A 5,762-nucleotide genomic window follows, 5' to 3' on the forward strand; every position below is an offset into this window, starting at 1 on the left:
ATTCCAAGGTCAAATTTGCCTGTTACTCCAGGTGTTTCTTGACTTCCTACTTTTGCATTCCAGTCCCCTATGATGAAAAGGACATCTTTTTGGGGTGTTAGTTCTAAAAGGTCTTGTAGGTCTTCATAGAACCGTTCAACTTCAGCTTCTTCAGTGTTACTGGTTGGGGCATAGACTTGGATTACTGTGATGTTGAATGGTTTGCCTTGGAAACTACAACTAGCCTGCTGTTTGCATTTCCTAAGACGCGCGGGCTGCAGGTAAGGCGTCTGCACTCTGCCTCCTGATCTCCAGTGTGGAAGTAACAACGGAAACGGTAAATAGCCAGGCTTTGTCACCTGTGGACACTTCAAGGTAACAGTCATGACGAGAAGAGAGGAGTTGCACCTTGTTTGAATAAACGATTAAGGGATCTCTACTTCCTCCCTTCCTTGGGGCAGGGAGACACTACACGCTCCTTGGGGATCAAAAGCCAGAGGACAATGCCAGGCCATAATGAGTTTTGCTTCTTTCCTCCCGGGGGCCTTTGTGTTGAAATCCGTCTTGGCTGAGGATACTCAGAAACAGCATAGGGCTTTGTTCCATGTGGCTGTTCACAAAAACAAAGAGGGAGGTGCCATGTTATACAAGGATCCATTTCCTTTGCAAAGAATCTCTCTCTCTCTTTTAAAGTCATGAAGAGCTAGCGGTGAGACACAATAATCTGTGACACTATCTGTGCGTCTAGGCTGTGCGCACCCAGGGGAGGGTCCAGAGACAAATCAGCCAGGGGGGCAAAGCAAGATGATTGGCCAGAGAGAAGACAAAGACCCAGAAAACTGCCCCCTGTAACAGATTTAAACTTCCCAAAGGCACGACTCTCGGGACTCTCGCAGAGTTCGCCCGTGCATCTTTCTCCATGTACTCTGCTTTCCCAATAAATGTTTTACTTTTCTCTTTACCTTCCACCTTCTGGTCAGAATTCTTTCTTGTCAACGTAGTCAAGGTCTGGAGGACTTAGGCCCTAGCCACTGAACTCTGTCATAGATGGTTAGGACTCCTGGTCAGGGAACTAACATCCTGCTTCACACTCTTTGAGACCCTATGGACCGCAGCACGCCAGGCTTCCCTGTCCTTCACTATCTCCTGAAGTTTGCTCAGATTTATGTCCATTGAGTTGGTGATGCTATTTAGCCATCTCATCAACTGTCCTCTTCTCCTCCTGCCTTCAGTCTTTCCCAGCATCAGGGTCTTTTCTAGGGAGTCAGCTCTTCACATCAGGTGGCCAAAGTATTGGAGCTTCAGCTTCAGCATCAGTCCTTCCAATGAACATTCAGGACTGATTACCTTTAGTTTGGTTTCTTTTGGTTTGATCTCCTTGCTCCAAAGGACTCTCAAGAGTCTTCTCCAGCCCTACAGTTCGAAGGCATCAGTTCTTCAGTGCTCAGCCTTCTTTATGGTCCAACTCTCACATCCATACATGACTACTAGAAAAACGGTAGCTTTGACCATATGGACCTTTGTCGACAAAATGATGCCTTTGGTTTTTAACATGCTGTCTAGATTTGTCATAGCTTACCTTCCAAGGAGCAAGCATCTTTTCATTTCATGGGTGCAGTCACCATCTTCAGTGATTTTAAAGCCCAAGAAAATAAAGTCTCTCACTGTTTCCACTTTCCCCCATCTATGGGGCATGAAGTGATGGGACCAGATGCCATGATCTTAGGTTTTTTTAAAGTTGAGTTTTTAAGCCAGCTTTTTCACTCTCATTTGAGTCCTCTTAGACAAATACTTCAGTGGTTTTTGTGTATTAAAGGAAAAAGAAAAAAAAGACAAAGTACTTCCTTACCCTTTCACACTAAACAAGAAGAAAAATCTATTTAAACGGTGTCATTTCCCCTCAAACTCCTGCCATGATGTTCAGACATCATCCTCAGTATCACCCTCCTGCCTAGAAAAGTGCACTCTTAATTGAATGTTTTGTATCATTGGTGAATAGAGTTCAGCTTTGTGTTGCAAGATAAAGGGGGAAATGTCACACAAAGCAACATCATTCCTCAGGTTACTGAGAAGAGCTCCCGTTGATCCCAGTGTGTCCCCGATGCCCTGTGGATGAGGCCTCGGGCTGTCAGCGTCTGCAGGTGCCTGCGAGGCAGGACACTGCTGCGGGGCCTCTGCTGCTCCCTGAGTGAAGGTCCTACTGAGGTACTGACCCTAGTCAAGAGAGTAATCAGGGGTCAGTTCTCTTTTCACCAACATTTCCTCCTCATGAAGCCTTCTTCAAGTGACTTCAGGCTCTTGAGATGTGAGTCCAGGACGGTGGTTTCCTTTACGTGTTCTTTCTCTTGTCCCCAAGAACAGGACCCATTCTCCACTTCTCTATCCAGACACGTTCCTGAGCTCACCTTGCCCAGTTCCGTGACTTTAGCCTCCTCACCGTGATGACTCATGTTTCTCACTCTCCATCTCTCCCCTGAACTCCAGACCCACATACCCAGCTGTCTATTCAGTGACTATTCAGGGCTTCCCTGGTGGCTCAGATGGTAAAGAATCCACCCGCAATGCAGGAGACCTGGGTTCGATCCCTGGGTAGAGAAGATCCCCTGGAGGAGGGCATGGCAACCCACTCCAGTATTCTTGCCTGGAGAATCCCACGGACAGGGGAGCCTGGTGGGCTGCAGTCCATGGGGTTGCAAAGAGTCAGACACAACTGAGCAACTAAGCACACGGCACATGCAGTGACTCAACTTGAATTTCCAATAGAAACCTCCAGCCTAACACATGCACATACATGTTCTGCCGGTTCTCCTCTGTGTGGTGGGAGCCCCTGCCCTTTACAAGGTAGAGCCCCTTCCACTACAGAAGCTGAAAGTGCTGGGTTCCACTTTCCCAGCCTCTCACTGCTGGAACACGAGCATGTGAACGAGGCTCTGCCAACCACATCCACCTGCGCCAGACTCTGAAGCCACAGCTATGCACATGGAGAGACCGTGTCCACACGGGGTCCTTTCCAGGGACACGCTGTGGCAGCAGTGGCCACAGCTGGTCAGGACGCTAACGTGAGCAACAGCAGCAATGCTGAAGCTGCATTCGGTTCTGGGTCCTGATGAGATCAGCCGTGGGGATTGCAGTGTCTGCCCGGAAGGGAGAGTGTATCTTCACAACACCCATTTCTGAACACGATTTAGGGATTGGTTTCTGGCTTTGTAGACTTGAGGCCTTGCTTCCTCATCCTCCCAGAGATTCTCAGAACTACTTAATGTTCATTTAATGAATTATTTTTCTTAAAGTATCTGTTGCTTGCAGCTAGGAGTCCTGATTTCTAAAATATCTAAACTCAAGACAATCCTCAAGGTAACAATTTCTTTTCCATTAATATTGCTAAGAAATTTAAAACAGTTACAAGAAACAAGTCCAGTTAACCAGTTGTAACTAACGCAGCAGACATGGTGCTAGGAATCCTAAAACATAAGGAAGTCCAGGCTCTGGTTATAAATTAGCATGCTTATGATAGATTTTAAACAATGACTTCATTACAGGCTTCTTTTTCTTATATTTTTTAAACTTTATTTTTAATTGGAGGATAATTGCTTTACAATATTGTGTTGGTTTCTGCAGTACAAGAGCATAAATCAGCCCTAAGTATACATATATTCTTTCCCTCTTGAACCTCCCTCCCACCCGCTTCCCATCCCATCCGTCTAGGTCGTCACAGAGTACAGAGCTGAGCTCCCTGTGTGCAAGCTTCTATTAAAGAAAAAACTCCTATGTTATACTGAAATTACGATATGATGTGATGACATGTTATATTCAAGCAGTTATTCATGAACACTGCTATAGCCGAGAGCAAGTAACCCTGTACAGCTGCTGTACCTCAATGCATGAGGACGGAATTCTGGCTGGTCGTCTGGGTGAATTTAATTTACCTTCCAGTAAGTTCCTCAACAGAGATGCTAAGGAGTAGGTCAGAGTGGTCTCGGCCAGGTCGTATTTGCGGAAAGCTTATTCCACAATTGCTTTTCTGTTTTCACAAACTTACTTCTCAGTATTTACAAGATCTGGGCTGAATATGATTTTGGATTTTTACCAACTTGTTTCTCACACTAAAGCTGACTCATGGTGTCCTCAGGGTGAGCTCTTTGCAGGGCTCCAGAAGACCTCTGGCTGCAAGATTCCCATAAGACGTGTGAGATGTGAGGTCCAGTTCTGGTTTGTCATCCCTGCCTGCAGCCTCTCCTGAGTGGGCAGCTGCAGCCCACTCACCGATGACGCCCACCCGTCCGGGTGGGCGGGCGTGGGGGTGGGGTGGGGGCAGGGTACCCTCGAGATGGCGGCAGCCCAGCCCCCTTCAGCATTTTCACCGCATCTGCTGGAAAACGATGAATCCTTTCAACACCAAAGCACAGGTGCGCAGGTTGCATCTGCCCTTCCTTCTCTCCTCCCGAAAAGGCACCCTCCACTGCCCTCTCCTCATTCAGCCGGCACAGGGCACACAGCAGTACCGCCCTCCCTGTGGGCACCCTCCACCTTTCTGAACCGTTTTGTGAGCACTCCCACAGCCTGGTTTAGAGCGGGGGACGCAGGGTCTCCCCCATCACGGAATAGTTCCCCTCTCACCGTGAAGCTCGCTCTCACCAGTGCTCGGTGCTCGTCTTGACCCCACAGCCGCTCAGTCCCCTCCTCCTCCCCAGCCTTCTGCTCCGATGGGCTGGAGGGAAGTGGGATAAGGCGTTGTCTTTGAGCCAATGCCTAGGAAGCCCAGAGGGCCCATATATCACAATATATCATAATTGTGATACATTTCATATATGATATGAAACATAATTTCATAATTCATTTATGAAGACTGTGGAAGTTTCTTCAGGGGGTGGGGTCCTTGGCATCTTTCATCATAGTCAGTGATCCTGGAGAAACTTGGGTCGTCCCATTCATCACCCCTGTGATGTTCTTTCACTGAAGTGCCCCAACCACAAGTTGACTATGCTTGAGGGCAAACATGCTTTTTGGCAACAAAATCCAAAGTCATCATGGGACAATTTTAGTGGTAGAATCTATGTGTTTGCTTCCATTGCAGTGACTTCTGTTGAGGTAAAATGACCTTTATAATTAGAATGTATTCTTTAAAAAAAAAAAATTTTAGTTTTAGTTGTGGCGCGCAGGATCTTCAATAAATGTTGGGGTGTGCAGATCTTTCAGTTGTGGCATGCAAACTCCTAATTGCAGTATGTGGGATCTTGTTCCCCAGCCAGGGATGGAACCTGGGCCCTCTGCGTTGAAAGCACAGAGTCTTAGCCACTGGACAACCAGGGATTATGTATAGTATGTATTGAATAGTATGTATTCTTATTGATTCATTCGATAACCATTTGTGGAAAATCTACCCCTAACCAGGCACACTGCCAAACACTGGGTTACAATGCTGAGCCAAAAATAGATGAGGTGCTTCTCTTTAGGGAACTTACAGTCTAGGGGGTGAGAATAATGAAATAAAAGAATCACACAAATATGTGTAAAATTCAAACTTAATAAACTTGTGGAAGAAAAGACTATAACTAAGAGGACTGGGGAAGCAGGAAAGTGTTCTCAGGTGATCGAGGTAGCAGTGTTTCCACATTATATTAACTGAATTCCAGTGATACAGGAAGAAATAGATTGTGGGCCTAAAGCTGAGTCAAGGCCTCATTCTGCCAACATCATTTGCCTTTTTCACCACCTGCATTTTAAGAAGCTATGTAATATTGATATTCAGGAAATGTGAAAATGTGAAATTATGAATTGTAGAT

The 5,762-nt window shown here is 46.4% G+C and overlaps 1 non-coding gene across 1 annotated transcript; it reads right to left on the reverse strand.

The window, feature by feature from the left end:
* Positions 1-5,216: 5,216 nt before the first annotated feature.
* Positions 5,217-5,289, reverse strand: TRNAE-UUC. Its single transcript has one exon. It is a non-coding gene; the product is annotated as a tRNA-Glu (tRNA).
* Between the last annotated feature and the right edge of the window lie 473 nt (positions 5,290-5,762).

This window comes from Bison bison, unplaced genomic scaffold (genome assembly GCF_000754665.1).
Source record: "Bison bison bison isolate TAMUID 2011002044 unplaced genomic scaffold, Bison_UMD1.0 scf7180017864270, whole genome shotgun sequence".
NCBI lineage: Eukaryota > Metazoa > Chordata > Mammalia > Artiodactyla > Bovidae > Bison > Bison bison.